This window comes from Mauremys mutica, chromosome 5 (assembly GCF_020497125.1).
Source record: "Mauremys mutica isolate MM-2020 ecotype Southern chromosome 5, ASM2049712v1, whole genome shotgun sequence".
Lineage (NCBI taxonomy): Eukaryota > Metazoa > Chordata > Testudines > Geoemydidae > Mauremys > Mauremys mutica.
Genome location: NC_059076.1, coordinates 92771597 through 92788982, shown reverse-complemented (window position 1 = coordinate 92788982; position 17386 = coordinate 92771597). Strand labels below are relative to the sequence as shown.

Here is a 17386-nt window from a genome sequence, read left to right as displayed (position 1 = left end):
CCTCCGAATCCCCATCGAGAGAGGTGTGAAACAAGGGATACAGTTTCACCAAAATTATTCACAGCCTGTCTTGAATTGGTCTTTTGATGAGCAGACGTGAAAGGCGGGATTAATATCAATGGTGAGCGGCTAAATCATCTCAGGTTCGCAGATGATATAGTGCTGATAGCCAAAAATTGAAAATGAACCAGTCAAAAACAAAATATATGAGATCAGATGTTCTAACAAGAACCCACATAACTCTTGGAGGAGAGCAGATCCAAGAGGTCGACAAATACGTTTATTTGGGCCAGGAAGTCAACATGCACCATGATCAGAAAGGCAAACTGTCGCACAGAAAAAAAGCTGGATGTTGTGCATTCAACGACATCAGGGACATCCTCCATGGAAAGGTCAGCAAAACAACTCATGCAAATCTTTTTAACTCAACCGTGCTTCCAGTGATGCTATATGGCAGCAAAACATGGTCGCTGACAAAGACTGAAGAACATCAACTGTCTGTCACACAGAGGGCGATGGAATGAACATTTTTGGGCATTTCGCTCTGTGATCACATTCCCAGTGAAATAATTAGGCAGCAGTCTGGAGTGTGAGATGTTGTTGTTGAAAGCAGGCTCAGCAAAATGCGGTGGGCGGGACATGTGGCCAGACTGAGTGACAACAGATGGACTGCAGCTATATCTGAGTGGTATCTGCAAGAACTGAAACTGTAGTGAAACATGCTGTGCTGGCAAACCACACACGTGTTTATTACATTTACTCCTGGCTTAAGGTAAAGCAATGCTCAGGTTATTGATTAAGCACAGACTAGGCTATAGCTCACGTAGTCCCTTCACCAATTATGATATATTGCACAAAGGGAGATGGCTATGGGTGAACCAATCAATATGTTACAAGTAACTGTGATCTCATGCTCTTTGTTCTAATTACTAATAAAAACCCAGCTCAAGAGAGCTCGGGACGCCTGCTTAACAAACCTCTTGACTCCGCGTCTCCTTGATCCCAACATCTGGTGACCCCGACGTGATACACCGGATCCCAAGGACCCCTGCTCATCCGACTGGAATAGTCTAGGTGCACCCGCTGGAAACAGCCACTCGTGAGTATGGGGAGCGATTTATCAGTGCCACAAAAGGCTCATGCTAAGGAATTATTTAAGCTCATTGAGGGGAGCGGTTGCCCAGCGGTTACGCTGCGGCATGTAGAGGATTTTGTTAAGGAAATAGAATGCCAATGCCCCTGGTATCCCGAAGAGGGGTCCCTGCAGCAAGAAGATTGGCAAAAGATAGGAACACAGCTCTTTGAGAAACCGAGAGCAGCAGTACAGCACCTGCTCATGTGGCAGCGCTGTACTGAGGCAGTGGGAAAACTGGGGCCACAGGCGTCTCTCACTGCCGCCCCGCTTCTCGCGCTGACAACACCGCCTCCGTACCCGCGGGTGCTACCACCAGCGCCTGCGGTGTCGGATACGGGGCAGCGGCCCTCGGATCCCTCCGTTAATAAAGGAACTGATCAGCCTTGTTTCCGGGGGAATCGTGGGGGCTGCGTCCGGGCGGCGGTTGCGTTGGCGCGTGAGACGGGGGAATTGAATTTGGAGGAAGAACATCAGTGGGAGGGGGAGTTGCCCATGTTAATGCCTATAGCGGCAGGAGTCGATGCACAGGGCAATGCCGTCAGAGAGTGGACGGCGCTACCGTATACAGTACTGAGGGAAGTGAGAAAAGCTATCACAGAGACAGGCATCAGGTCTAATTTCGTGGCAGGCATCTTAGAAGGAATTGGAAATGGCTACATTATGGCTCCACAAGATTGGAAAGACTTATTTCGTATGGTGCTGACCCCCGCCCAGTATATGGTGTGGGACAGTGAGTTTAGGTTAGCTGCTGTGGGATACTCAACCCCAGCTGCCACGCCTGACCAGATTTATGGAGCAGGCCAATTTAGCACTATAGAGGGACAGTTGGAGTTAGACCCAGATACATATATTCGTACTAAACTTAGTGTTATGAGAGCTTTCAGAAGGGTTCCCGTAAGTGGGAAACCGACTAGGTCTTTCACAGCCACCCGGCAGCAGCCTACAGAGCCGTATCCGCAGTTCATAGATAGGCTCAAGGAAGCAGTACAGCGGCAGGTTGATAACGAGGAGGCACAGACAGAGCTTTTACAGCGACTGGCCTATGAGCAGGCTAATGCTGATTGCAAGAAGGTACTGCAATCTATAATACATCGCCCCTCGTACACTTTAGCGGACATGATTCAGGCTTGCGCAGATGTCGGTAGTCAAACCCATGCTATGGCTCTTTTGGCGGGGGCTATAAGACAAGGTAATAAACCCACGGGAAATTGTTTTAATTGCAAAAAACCGGGTCACTTTAAAAGCCAGTGTAGGGCACCCGGAGGGGGAGCACATAAAGGAAGACCCCAGGAAGGGGGTAGGCCCTCCAAAAAATGTCCTAAATGCAACAAGGGGTATCATTGGGCAAATCAATGTCGATCAGGACTGGGGCAGGGAAACCAATAACCGGGCCCTCCCCGGGCCCTGGAAAAACAATGGGGGCGGAAGAATTGACTACAGCGCAACCGGCAACGACCGGCAGTGCTGGAATAGATTTGTATAATCAAGAAGAAAAATCCTCATTCTTACCGGGGGAAGTTCTTTTAATGCCTACTCAATTAAAAGGGCCCCTTCCTGAAGGGACGGTGGGCATTATACTCCCTCGGTCATCAGCAAGTAAACAAGGAATTATGGTAGTTCCAGGAGTGATTGATGCTGATTATCAGGGAAAAATATATGTTCAGTATTGGAGTCACCTGCCTTTTACTTTAAGACGAGGGGACTCCTGGGCACAAATGATACTGTTGCCATATGAGCTCCCTGGAGAAAAATCACAGGTAACACGTACAGGAGGCTTTGGATCAACCCGTACTGAAGGCGACAGCGACTCTTCCTTTCACCCACAGGTGGCGGCGTTGGTACACCGAATATCCCTGCACAAACCTCAACGTAAGTATAACCTCCAAGGTAAGTGGCTGACCGGTTTGTTGGACACAGGGGCGGATGTTTCTGTCATAGCTGAAAAGGATTGGGAACCTAAATGGCCCTCTGAGATAGCCCCTGCGGTATTTGGGGTAGGAGGAAGCCAAGCATCTAAAAAGAGCTCTCAATGGTTACCGGTAAAATCCCAGGAACAAGGTCCCATAATAGCATATGTTCAACCCTGCATATTGCCTTTACAGTTTAACATTTGGGGAAGAGATTTGTTAGAACAGATAGGGGCAAAACTGGTTTTGGAAGATGAGTAAGCCTCAGGCTCTTCCGTTACAGTGGAAAACTGATAAACCAGTCTGGGTAGAACAATGGCCATTACCTAAAGAAAAATTAGAAGCTTTGCAGCAATTAGTTGAGCAACAATTGAAAGATGAACACATTGAGCATACTACAAGCCCGTACAATACTCCTGTTTTTGTAATTAAGAAAAAATCAGGAAAATGGAGGCTCCTTCACGATTTGAGGGAAATTAATAAAATACTAGAACCAATGGGCCCCCTGCAGTGTGGCCTCCCCAATCCAAATTTAATCCCTTATGACTACCAGGTGGCAATAATTGATTTAAAGGATTGTTTCTTTACAATACCGTTACAGGAAAAGGATAGAAAGTATTTTGCATTCACAGTGCCAGTCCTGAACAATGCCCAACCCACAACACGTTATCATTGGAAAGTGTTACCCCAGGGCATGTTAAATAGCCCTACCATGTGTCAGTATTTTGTAAACACTGCTCTTCAACCTTTCAGAAATAAGTTCAAAAAGCTACTTGTATACCATTATATGGATGATATCTTAATAGCCGGTAGGCCCCTACCCACCACATGGAAAAGTGAGTTAACGGATATCTTAAGTCAATCGGGTCTGGTAGTAGCCCCGGAAAAAATACAGGAAGCCGAACCTTTTCAATATTTAGGTCATAAAATGCTTGCAGCATACTCCATGCCCATACTTCCAAAACTTACCTTGCCAAAAAAAATTAACATATGTAGTACTACAGCAAATTCTGGGATCCATAAATTGGATAAGACCGTATTACAAGATTCCCACTTCTATGCTAACTCCACTGTTTAATGCCCTAAAATTAGGAAAGCAACCGGGAGACATAATATCACTAACAAACGAACAACGGGAGGTAGTGCATAAGGTCAACGAAGCCATGGCAGAAAGGTGGGTAGATAGAGCAGTACCTGACGTGCCCCCGTCCTTAATCATTCTTGGGGACACTAAGCAATTCATGGGGGCATTACTTCAACATACAAGTGAGAGAGAATTTATCCTCGAGTGGATGTATTTACCACACACACACAAAAACACACTCGTCCCATTGTCTGGAATGTTTGCTCAATTAATCACTAAAGGACGCAATCGAGCACTAAACTTGTTTGCCATGGATTTAGTAAACATTATTATCCCCATCCCCATCGCCACCTGGGAAGTTGCATGTATGCACTCGGAGGAGGTGCAAATAGCCCTAGCCAATTATGTTGGGTCCGTAACTTACCATACTCCCAAGGATCCTCGTCTCCAAGTTGCTCAGCATATTCCACTGAAAGTATTCTACTTGGTATCTCCCGTTCCCATACCAGAAGCTCTTACCATTTTCACCGATGGTGGCCCCTCCAGAGGGGTGGTTGCTTGGAAGAAAAATGACCAGTGGAAATCCCAGTTTACCTTACCGCAACGCTCTCCTCAGCGTGCGGAGCTAGCTGCGTTAATTCTTGCCTTTAACACATTTTCTGATCAACCAGTTAACCTCATAACAGACAGTTTGTATGCTGCCAATGTTGTTAGTAATATTGCTTCTAGTTGTGTTACTGCATCTTTGGATAATAATTTGCTTGGTTTATTTCTTTCCCTACAACTGATATTACGTCACCGACGACATCTATTTTTTATCGCACATGTTAGAAGTCATCAGCCTTTCCCCGGAGAAATCTCGCAAGGCAATGCCTATGCTGATAACGCCTTAAAGGCTTTCCCCTGCTCTCCTATGGAAAGTCACTCCTTACATCACCAAAATGCTAGGGCATTGGCCAAGCAATTTTCCATACCACTATCTGATGCACAAGCGATTATTCAGCAGTGCCCTGAGTGTACTGGAAACCTCGCAGGACCCGCTATCGGGGTAAATCCTCGGGGGCTAGGTGCAAACCAATTGTGGCAAATGGACGTCACTCGGTTCCCACCATTAGCTCCCTGGTCCTATTTGCATGTAGTCATAGACACTTATTCTGGCTATATATGGGCAACGCCACAAAAAGGGGAAAAAGCCAAACACGTCTGTAATCACCTCATTCGTTCCTTTGCAGTGATGGGAAAGCCGTCAGCTTTAAAAACTGACAACGGCCCAGCCTATTGCTCTTCAGCGATGGCAGCGTTCTGCACGCGATGGGGAATCACGCATACCTTTGGCATCCCATACAATTCCCAAGGACAAGCCATTGTAGAACGAGCTAATCGCACATTAAAAACTGCCCTCCTGCGGCAAAAACAGAAAGGGGGAATTGTCCCCGGCAGCCTGACAGAAAAGGAAGAATGGCTGGCTCAAGTACTGTTTACACTCAATCATTTAAATCTATTACCTTTCAATTCTCAATTTTTCACCAGGGCACAACGGCATTATCAGACGACCGAAGTTCTTCCTGCTCCAAAGGTAACCTATCGTCAGCTACGTGGCCCGGAGTGGAGCGAACCTGTGCCACTAATCACCTGGGGGCGCGGTTACGCAGCTGTATCAACACCAAGCGGCCCGCTCTGGGTACCTGCACGATACGTTCGACCATACAAGGATGGCGTGGCATCAGGGACTGAGCAACCCCATCCCTGACTTCAACATACACTTATATGATGAACAAGGAAAAGTAACAACGGGCCGAAAACGAGGGGGCCAGCGAAATGCACCTGCCACATGGGGCCAAGTAAAGAACCTAGCTAATCAGGCTGAACAACTGTTGGAAAAAACAGGACAAGAGAAAACGGCAGAGAACTATATGATGGCATTAATAGCCTCCTTAAATGCCAATTCTGTACTTTTGTTAACAATAATTATTTTCAGTTTAACTACTGTCCCTACGGAAGGGGGACCGATAGTGACTGGGGGGGTTCATCTTAATATATGGGAGGTATTTGCAAAGACTTTAAACCAAAGTACCTTCTGCTTAACGGAGCAGAGGGCGGTGGGGGAGGTGCTAGAATTATGCCTGCAAATTGCTTAAAAACAAAAAGGGGGAGGTGTAGTGAAACATGCTGTGCTGGCAAACCACACACGTGTTTATTACATTTACTCCTGGCTTAAGGTAAAGCAATGCTCAGGTTATTGATTAAGCACAGACTAGGCTATAGCTCACGTAGTCCCTTCACCAATTATGATATATTGCACAAAGGGAGATGGCTATGGGTGAACCAATCAATATGTTACAAGTAACTGTGATCTCATGCTCTTTGTTCTAATTACTAATAAAAACCCAGCTCAAGAGAGCTCGGGACGCCTGCTTAACAAACCTCTTGACTCCGCGTCTCCTTGATCCCAACATGAAACGGCCACGCAGTCGGCCTCCAAAGAGGTGGGATGATTTCCTAACAAGGAGATATGGACAAGCATAGTGAAGGATGGCCAGAGCGAGAGAAGATTAGAAGATGTGTTGTGATTGGCTCAGTCTTAACTGATGAAAGACCGACAGTCTACGCAGTCTACGCAGTGCTAATGAGGCCAGTTCAATCGAAGTGAATGTGGCCCATTCCCAACAGTTGACAAGAAGGTGTGAGTATCAATAGAGGGAAGATTATTTTTTGTAGTGACCCAGCCACTGCCAATCTTTATTCAGGGCTAATTTGATGGTGTCAAGTTTGCAAATTAATTCCAGTTCTGCAGTTTCTCGTTGAAGTCTGTTTTTGAAGTTTTTTTGTTGGGCGACTTTTAAGTCTGTTATTGAGTGTCCAGAGAGATTGAAGTGCTCTACTACTGGTTATTGAATGTTACAATTTTTGATGTCTGATTTGCGTCCATTTATCTTTTGCATAGAGACTGTCCGGTTTGACCAATGTACATGGCAGAGGGGCATTGCTGGCACATGATGGCATATATCACATTGGTAGATGTGCAGGTTAACGAGCCCTTGATGGTGTGGCTGATGTGGTTGAGTCTTATGATGGTGTCCCTTGAATAGATATGTGGACAGAGTTGGCAATGGGGTTTGTTGCAGGGGTTGGTTCCTGGGTTAGTGTTTCTACTGTGTGATGTGTAGTTGCTGGTGAGTATTTGCTTCATGTTGAGGGGCTATCTGCAAGCGAGGACTGGTCTGCCACTCAAGGTCTGTGACAGTGGGGATCATCTTTCAGGATAGGTTGTAGATCCTTGATGATGTGCTGGAGAGATTTTAGATGGTGGCTGTAGGTGATGGCTAGTGGCGTTCTGTTACTTTCTTTGTTGGGCCTGTCCTGTAGTAAGTGACTTCTGGGTACCCTTCTGGCTCTATCAATCTGTTTCTTCACTTCCCCAGGTGAGTATTGTAGTTTTAAGAACGCCTGATAGAGATTCTGTAGGTGTTTGTCTCTGTCTGAGGGACTGGAGCAAATGCGGTGGTATCTGAGTGCTTTGCTGTAGACAGTGGATCGTGTGATGTGGTCTGGATGAAAGCTGGAGGCATGTAGGTAAGTATAGCGGTCAGTAGGTTTCCGGTATAGGGTGTTGTTTATGTGACCATCGCTTATTTGCACCGTAGTGTCCAGGAAGTGGATCTCTTGTGTGGACTGGTCCAGGCTGAGGCTGATGGTGAGATGGAAATTGTTGAAATCTTGGTGGGCATCTTTCCCCAGGGTTCAGATGATGATGTCATCAATGTAGCACAAGTAGAGTAGGGGCGCTAAGGGACAAGAGCTGAGGAAGTGTTGTTCTAAGTCAGCCATAAAATGTTGGCATACTGTGGGGCCATGCAGGTACCCATAGCAGTGCCGCTGACTAAGAACAGTTTCACTGCAGATTTGACAAAATGCAAAGAAGATACCAATGTGAGATTTCTAAAGCTAGCTATAGCACTCAACCCAAGGTTTAAGAATCTGAAGTGCCTTCCAAAATCTGAGAGGGATGAGGTGTGGAGCTTGCTTTCAGAAGTCTTAAAAAGCAACATTGCCATGCAGAAACTACAGAACCTGAACCATCAAAAAAGAAAATCAACCTTCTGCTGGTGGTATCTGACTCAGATAATGAAAATGAACATGCATCGGTCCGCATTGCTTTGGACTGTTATCAAGCAGAGCCCCTCATCAGCAGGGATGTATGTCCCCTGGAATGGTGGCTGAAGCATTAAGAGACATATGAATCTTTAGCGCATCAGGCACGTGAATATATTGCAATGCTGGCTACAACAGTGCCATGCAAATGCCTGTTATCACTTTCAGGTGACATTGTAAACAAGACGTGGGCAGCATTATGTACTGCAAATGTAATCAAACTTGTTTGTCTGAGCACTGGCTGAACAAGAAGTAGGACTGAGTGGACTTTCAGGCTCTAAAATTTTACATTGTTTTATTTTTGAATGCAGGTTTTTTTGTACATAATTCTACATTTGTAAGTTCAACTTTCATGATAAAGAGATTGCACTACAATATTTGTATTAGGTGAATTGAAAAATACTATTTCTTTTGTTTTTTTACGGTGCAAGTACTTGTAATCAAAAATAAATATAAAGAGAGCAATGTACACTTTGTATTCTATGTTGTAATTGAGATCAATATATTTGAAAATGTAGAAAACATCCAAAAATATTTAAATGGTATTCTATTAAAAGTGCGATTAATTGTGATTCGTTTTTTTAATCGATTGACAGCCCTAGTTATAATTAAGGCTAATATTTTGTCAGTTATTTTTAATAAAAGTCACAGACTGGTCACAGGCAATAACCAAAAATTCACAGAAGCCCATGATCTATCCCTGACTTTTTCTAAAAATAACTGTGACAAAACAGGAAGGGAGGAGGGTCCAGCACCCATGGCTGCTGGGGCTCCAAAGTCTCCTCCTGCTGCACATGGTGGCTGAGAGCATGGTGTCCCCCTGCTGCCATCGCCAGCTGGGAGCTGCCAGGTTCCCCCTCGGCGCATGTGGTGGCTCAGAGTTGTGGGGTCTCCCTGCCACCCACAGCGGCTAGGAGCTGCAAGGTCCCCCACTGCACGTCAGCTGAGAGCTGCTGAGCCCCCACCAGCTGACACCTCCAGCCACACTGCCCTGGGGCTGAAGCAGACAATGTCACAGATTCTGTGACTTCCATGACAAAATCTTAGCCTTAGTTAATAGAAATTGATTTTCAACTTTACTGCTTTACAACTTTTCAACTTTACAACTGGGGCAGTTGCTACAATACTGCTTGTGTATATGTTAAAATAACAGTTTTATACAATATGTTAACAAGAGGATCCTATGTTAGGTTTTTTCTTTCTAATGTTGCATTACTGGCATTGAGGAAAATAACTCTGTGTTTACTTTAAAGGCACATTTCCTGTGACAAATATTGCAATTATGCAGTGCTTAGATGCTTTACTATGTTCTTTTGGCCTAATACAAGGACTCCTTTGAATTCAAGTGCGGTTTCACTGACTCTGTACATAATGATGTACTGGCATCTGTTAGGTAACTACTCTTCAGAGGCCATTGTGGAACTCAGCCTATCTTAAAATCTTCAATGTCTTAATTCTTCCTTTAGCATATCCTTTGCTCAACTACTTTTAACATCTAATCCAAGTTACTACACAGATTTCTCATTCAGTTCCTGCTAGTCAAGGTTGTCACGGACTCACAGGTCATGCCCACTCCTGGCCCCATGCGGTCCGTGGCGGGGTGCCCCTTTCAGTGAGACAGCCCTTTTCCCGGGGGTCCACTCTCTCTCGGGGTTAAGCCCCTCCATCTCCTGCCGCACCTCTCTAAGCCTTAACACACCCATCTCTCGCCGTGGGCCCCCTCGGGGAGTCCACTCACTCTGGACCCCTGGGGCCTCCACCCCCAAAGGGGACAATGCAAACATGTTCTCTAGACCAGAGTGACTCTCAGCCAGCGTAAAACAGGAGGGATTATTGAGCGTTAAACACAGCACAGGAAACTCTCAGGGCCTCAGGCCTGGCCTCCCTCAGCACTGCACATCCAAGTCTCCCCAGCATCCCGGTGGGCTCTGCCTGCTCCCTCTCTCCAGCCCAGACCCCCCCTGCTTCCCAGCTGGGCATCTGATATCTCCAGCCCCAAGCCCCGCCTCTGTCCATTGTCCTCTAGCCAGGTAAACAGGATCGTAAACAGGGTCGCCTGGGCCTCCTCTTCTCTCTTCTGTCCCCTGGCCCCCTCTGGCTGGAACTGGCTGGTTAGGTCACCGGGATCCTCTTTTCTTAGCCCAGTGTCCTCCCCCTGGCCAGAACCAGCTGTGACTCCTGAGCTGGGCCTCCAGGTCACCAGGTCACTCGTCACTGGGGTCTCCATTCTCCTTGCCAGTGGCTGGGGTCTCAAGTTCCCTTGCCGGTCCTCTGTAACCACAAACTCTCTTGACCATCACCTTGTTAAACCCATAACACTTAGGGAAACTGAGTGCCATCCCCTCTGCATGCCAACCATAGGAAAACCAAGCGAATCCCCCATAGGAAACAAGGAAAACAAGAAACTCCCCCATGTCGTCACAAAGGTGCACACAATTTTGTTTTAAGATCAGTCTGAAGAGAGAGAGAGAGAGAGAGAGAGAGAGAAGAAAATCCCTTCCTACCTCAAGCCCATCTGACTGACCTAGTCACTCATATCCCAATTTCACATGCTTCTTCCATTTCTAAAAGGGGGACACAAAAATGAAATGTAAATATCTCATGACATTTTTGGACACACAAGCTGGAGATAGTGTAGACTCAGTGTTTCAGCCATGCCAGTATTTCCTCTCTCATTTAAAACAGATTGTAATAAATTCTGTGAGTATTAATGGTAAATGATCTGGTAATTAACCCTGGCTCCACCTACTCTATCCCTTCCCATTTGCATCCAGCAATGGAGCATCTGGCTGGCATGCAACCCCCATGCTTCTATCAGCAGTCAGAACTAAGCTTCAGGTAGCCCTCTGAGGTAACTGTGTAAGGATGGCAGTGGTGCTGGTGAAATCCTTATTGTAAGCTATTCTCATTAATGTCTGTTTATAACACCTTTCATCTGGGGATTACAAAGTGCTTTACTAACACCATAAAGTACATATTATTATACTCTTTTTCCAGTGGGGTCAATTGTACAGAGAGGTTATATAACTTGTCCAAGGTTTTAGAGCAAGTTCGTAGCAGAGCTGGGAACAGAACCCAGTCTTCTTCACTCCTAGTTGTCCTGTTCTAAAGACTTTTTGTTCTCCATAGCCCTGCACCTGGGGTAGTCACTTATGTCAATGCAAAGTGTGGGTAAAACACTACCACATCCTACTTGTATCATGTCATAGCTGTTCTGCTCTGCTGTAAATGAATACATAAGGGGCTGGGCAATGGGGAATCTGGCCCAATATAGCAAGAATGTGTATCTGGGGTGGGTTTTTTTTTCCCTTTCTGGAAAAAAAAGTGTTGCTGCTCTGAGGGGGGAACGCATTGTCTTTCTTTTCTGAAGTTCAGGCTTTGAAATGACAAGAAATATTTTAGCAATGAGTGAGAGCTTGAAGGAGAAATTAACCATTCTGAAACCACTTAAAAGGAGCTGATATTTTCTGCCTATGTGGTCCTCCAAGGCATTGAATCCCATTTTAAAATTAAACTGTGTACTTTGGTTTCTATTGCTTCCTTTTTAACGGCTAAAGCTCTTTGTAGTATTGTTAACAGCAAGGAAACATACTTTTCTTCACAGACCCACAGGTCTGTGTAGGAGGAGTCTGAGCTGATTACTGCTGTCTTATTTAAAGCCATCCTAATCTAATTAAGTGCCTGTCAGATAAATACTGACTGCTTCCCTAGAGCCACCAATCTGGAACTATAATTCCATGTACAGTACAAAAAATGTTTGATTTTTCTCTTCAAGGGTTCCCAAACACAAATTCCAAACTTGTGGCATGATATTTTACCTTTCATGCTTTGAGGCTTGATCCAATACCCATTGAAGTCAATCAAAAGACTCCCACTGATTTCTGATCAAGTACTACCTTCTTATCAAAGCGCTTAGCAGTCTGCCACGTCACTAGCCTAATGCACTGGGTACGTAAAACACTGCAAAAATGGTGAAAAGAATGTTACTATTAACATACGTCTGTTTTTTTAATCCAAGAAGAACCCTTGTAATAGAATAGTCAACACAACAGATTCTAATTGCAGTTGGGTGAAATGTTTCAGCCAACATCTTTTTCACCAAAAAATGCAGATTCAAATTATTTTGGTCAATTTTTTTAAATGACTAAAATGAATCATTTCAACATTTTTGAAAAAAAGGTTTTGATTTTTTTTTCAGGCTAGGTTCACAAAGACGTAGGCACCATTCACAAAACAGAGGTGGCAGTACTCTTCTTCCCTATAGTCCAGTGGCTAAAGCATGAACATATGTTTCCCACATCCTAGCTACAGGCCTGCTCCAGACTCCCTAGCCACCATACTATAGGGGATCTTGGGGTAGGTCTCTCTCAGTCTCTCCTGTTGAAGCTGTTCCACTTTGTACATATAATTAAATTGTCACTGGAGCAGGGACTGGAATCTGAGGGTCTCCACCTTTCCAGGTACGTACCCTAACCACAGGCTATAGAGACATTTTTTCTTGCCCAGTGAATGAAAAGGAGTTACTGTTTTAAAAAACAAAATAATCAATCAAAAAAAACGCTGGGAGAATAGGTCGAGGATTAAATAGGTTCAGGATTACTCTAGAGTAAAGAAGGAAGTTGCTTCTCAGGAATTCAGACACAGATGGCAAATACCTACAAAACCTAAAGAAGCATGAGGAAGAGATCTTCAAAATCCAGGGAATCAGAAAAGAGAGTAGGGTTTTCTAAGGACAAATTTTAGGGAGACTGCAAACTAAGGCCTGAGTGGGCAGGTATATCCTGCCAAGCCAACTAATGCAGAGCAACAGGGTGTCAGAGTCTAAATTGGATGCTTGTTTGATCCCATGTCTTCTCAGATGAGGGTGGAGCAAGGCAGCCACAGAGCAGTGAGTAACGTGCTCACATCTTTTATGAAGGGGAGAGGAGAGACCAGGATGAATTGACTTTCCCTCCAGCAAATGACTAAAAAGTTTTGGAGTTTATTCTCCCCTCACTTCCACTGGCATACAATATAAGTGACTCCAATCAAGTCAATGGAAGTATTCTGGTGTAAAATCTTTGAGAAGAGAATTGGTTCTTTAGTGATTTTTTTATTTTTATTTGCAAGTCCTACTCTATTTCAATAGCATTGTATAAAGTGTGTTGGGATCCACCAGAATAAAAGGTGCTGTGCAAATGTAAAACATATCTTCTTGTTGTTATTGGGATCTTGCTAATTTTATTCAGTGAAGTAATCCTTGCTCACAGTCATCAGCAAGTTGCAATTTGCATAACCACAGATAAGTGAATCAGAAATGTCTTTAAAGAAAAAGGCTAAATCTCAAAGAACTTCTAGCTGAAAACAGGCTTTACTCTGTTTATACTCATCTGAACTGACAGGTGTTTTAATTTATATTTTGCTCTTTCTAGGGACATCTAATTGAAACTAGGTGAAGGGAATGGAGGGTAAAGAAATAACTGAAAAAAAAGGGCAGAACATTTGAAGGAGAAATAAGAAACAATAATGACTAGCAAGGAGGAAAAATCCTCTGAGAACAATTCCAGCTTGTTCAATATTTTATTATTTTGCAATGAAATTAAAGAGACATGGTCAATAGCAGATAGTTTCTTCTAAATGCATCTGAATATAAAAAGTTCTCTGAGTCATTTGCTAACCTGATGTATTGCCATTTCTTTTGTTTTCAAAGGTTGGCTGATTTTTACAGCACAAATAGCCAACCATAATATGGTCTGCTCATCAGGCCTGTGTATCATTCTCCAAGATATGTATCCTAAGAGAACATATGAACTCTGTGTGTGTGTGCGTGCGCATCCACAGAGACACAGTATGCACATTGGGTGAAAGCCTGGTCCCACTGAAGTCAGTGACAAAACTCCCACTGACTTCAGTGAGGCCAAGTAGTTCAACCATGGAACAGGATGAATGAACGCAGAACATTCCTTCATGTACTAGACGTGCCCCTGTCATTAATAGAGTCACATGGTTTCTTTTCTTGCACGTTTTACAAATGGGGAAGATTATCTGGATGGAGCAGGCAGAAAATGAAGTGTGTACTCTCAGGTTGTTCATAAATGGTCGTACGTGGATAATAATAAAGCTCTGAGGGTGGAGATGAAGAAGGGTGTCTATTCTCCAGGGTTATTAACATCAGTGAAGGTGACTGTGTCTTCTTAGCAACAGCTGTTCTGTTTACTCATTGACAACAAGGACCAAAATGTTGGGGTTTCTCCTGCTTGTTTGTTCCCTTTTTAAAGGGCAAACTCAAGATAGAACTGCAAGTTGTCTACTGTCATGGAACCTGAACATAGAGATTTTGGTGTGGCCAGTAGCTGATGTTTTTGGCCGGACTGACATAGATGGCATGAGAGAAAAGCCTACAGTATGCTTTCAGATACCATATTGTTACATCTTTTGACCCGAGTGATTAGCCAATATTCGGGGTCTTCCAGGTTGTTTCTGTTAGGAGGAGAAACTGATGGTAGGCAGGTGTTTCTCTGATGCAATCCTATTTATTTACAAAGAATGTACATAAAGACCATGGGCCGCACATAATGGAGGCTGGGGAAGGCTAAGCCTCCCCGAACCTCCACTAATGCTCCCCTGAACAGCCCGGGGCTGGGCCATGGTGCAGCTCAGAGCTCCTCCGGGGGGCCAGGGCTCAAGGCTCCTCCAGCTGGCCAGGGCTTGGGGCTACTCAGTAGGCAGGCTGGGGCTGGGATGGCTTGGGATGGCCAGCCAGGGCTCCTCCGGCTGCAGTGGGGCGCTTGGGGCTCCTCTGGCCCCAGCAGGCAAGGGAGGAGGTGGAACAGGGGCAGGGTCTCGGGCAGAATGGGTGGGGTAGGAGCTAGCATGCCCAAACAGGTGGGTTCATTGTGCCGCCCATGATAAAGAACCATCTCCCCAAACACAGTCAAAATCAGACAGGAGGTAGTTTCCTTGCTCAATATCCCAACCCTCATTCGAGCCAGCACTCTGCCCAAAAAGATTTAGCTTTTAGCTTTATCTTAGGGTCACACAATAAGTGCTTCTCTGGTTGTGGTTTTTACTGCCTTCTCTGCCTGCTTCTGTGGTGTTTCTGGCTGCTTCTGTTCACACATGCGCACACAGCTCTACCAGAACATTACCCAGCCCTATGTATTTCCTTTCAGCCCCACTGGAACCCCTCTGCCCACATAGCTTAGCTCCTGACCAGCCTTGTATGTGGCCTGTGTTTTGGGCACTGACTCCTATTGTTTCAGCTGTCTTACTCCAAAAGGCACTCCATTGCATCTTACATTTATCCTGAATGAAGGGTAGCCGTTACACCCACCAGCCTCAATGAGCTTTCTCCCAGGCCCCAGCAGAACAGTATTACAAACTTAAAGCAGACTGGAGGGTGAACAAACAGGCAGCCCACATACTCAAAATGCAGCCCCTTCACCAGGTGGTATTTTATTCTGTTCCCGTGACATACATGGAACGCCTGACACTTGGAGCTATAAAGGAAATAGGGTTGAGTCAAGAGAAGCTCAGTATCTTTCAGGATCAGGCCCTAATGTCTCAATTCTTTCAATTTCCTACAATAGGAACTGGATTGGGCCTCTAGGAAGTGCCGAAGTCTTTGACTTCAGGGAAAAAGCTGCTCACCACATTCAAGGAAGAATGGGGATGGAGAGGCGAGGTTACTGGGACAGGTGAAGTCTAAACCTGGCCAATTAATACAGTTGCCCCAAAGACTGAGAATTGATTCTTTAAAATTTCAGACTCTGTTTTTATTATACAGGCAAGGGCTCGATGCTGCTCTTGTTTAAATCCTTTAGCATTGTGGCTGGACGTGCAAGTGCTAGATATTAAGTAGTTAAAGCATGTTTGAGAAGATTTCTTGTTATCGCTTTTTGTTGCTGATACCACTGCTACTGTGTTCCTATATGACAAGAGGTTCCGGTTCTTATTTGTTAAGAAGACAGTTACCAAACTTTGGATGATATCCAGACTCACGTCTGGGAATGCTATTTCACAGAGAGTCTCAGAATGCTGAATCCAATGGGCACTGACATAAATAGAAAGACAGGCCTGGAGTGTAGAACTCCAAAACCAGCACCAGGATTTGTAGTGACTGGCACATTTGTTGGAGTCTGTGCAAAGAAGAGCCCAAGGATGGAAAGGGCAGGGCGTGGGAGCTGGACTACCCTCCAGGTGAGAGCTGAGTCATTTTGGCAGAGAAGTTTGAGGAATCTGCAATATTCCTGTTCTGCAAATAGTCTCCTGTGCTATTTGTCCTGCACTTTTCATGGGCATTTACCATATTAAAAAAAAAAAAAAGGAGTACAGGATCCCTCTGTTTCTGTAGCATGGTCCCAGCCAGGGCCTCGATGTCCTTCAAACTGTTTTCTATCATCACCTAATTGATTTCTCTCATCAATCTTACTTTTTCCCAGCCATGGGAAGATTTTTTCTCATTCAGGACCTTCTACAGAAGTCTAATATGCTGGCTTCCCTTCTCTTCCTCGGTGAAAGATCTTTGCTTAAGCAGGTTTTTCACCTATATGAAATTTCCAGAGACTTCAATATGTGCCTCTTGGTTGAAGGACCCATCTTTTTCAGCTTGCAAGAGCTCTGTTCCCTTGTGTGTGTCTAGTGATGGATGACAAATATGGCTTATGTCTTTGCTTGTACCTTCCAAAGTTCAATGACCCTGTTTCAAGAGGCAGGATGTCCTCATGTTGTTTTTTCATTCCTAAGGTCTTCCCATTCCATTGTATGTGAAGGGGGGGCGGCTTCCATTGTTTTGATTCCACTGGGCTTAATTTACATAGGAGACAGGTAAATAGCTGTGAAATTTCCTCCTGGCTGCGAGAGACCTGTTTCTCCCTTTGTTTGGACACAGGCTGTACGGCTTAGCAAAGAATATCCATAATTCCTTGTACAATGTTAATACTGAACATACATTTTATGATGATATTAATCACCAGTGTGTCATAGGCTTTCCTGAAACACCTCACTCATTATACTTTTATAGTACAGAAAATATTGTATACAACCAGTTAATTCAATCACTTATCACTTGAGGTTCAGCCCCCTTGACTTTATAGACCAGTAAACCTTTGCAATGTATTCTTGAAAAGT

General features: G+C 44.7%; 1 long non-coding RNA gene across 1 annotated transcript; it reads left to right on the top strand.

The window, feature by feature from the left end:
* The first annotated feature begins 914 nt into the window (after nucleotides 1–914).
* On the top strand, nucleotides 915–5675 carry LOC123370780. Its single transcript, XR_006579545.1, has 3 exons — nucleotides 915–1099; nucleotides 2962–3004; nucleotides 5657–5675. It is a non-coding gene; the product is annotated as an uncharacterized LOC123370780 (long non-coding RNA).
* The last annotated feature ends 11711 nt before the right edge of the window (nucleotides 5676–17386 follow it).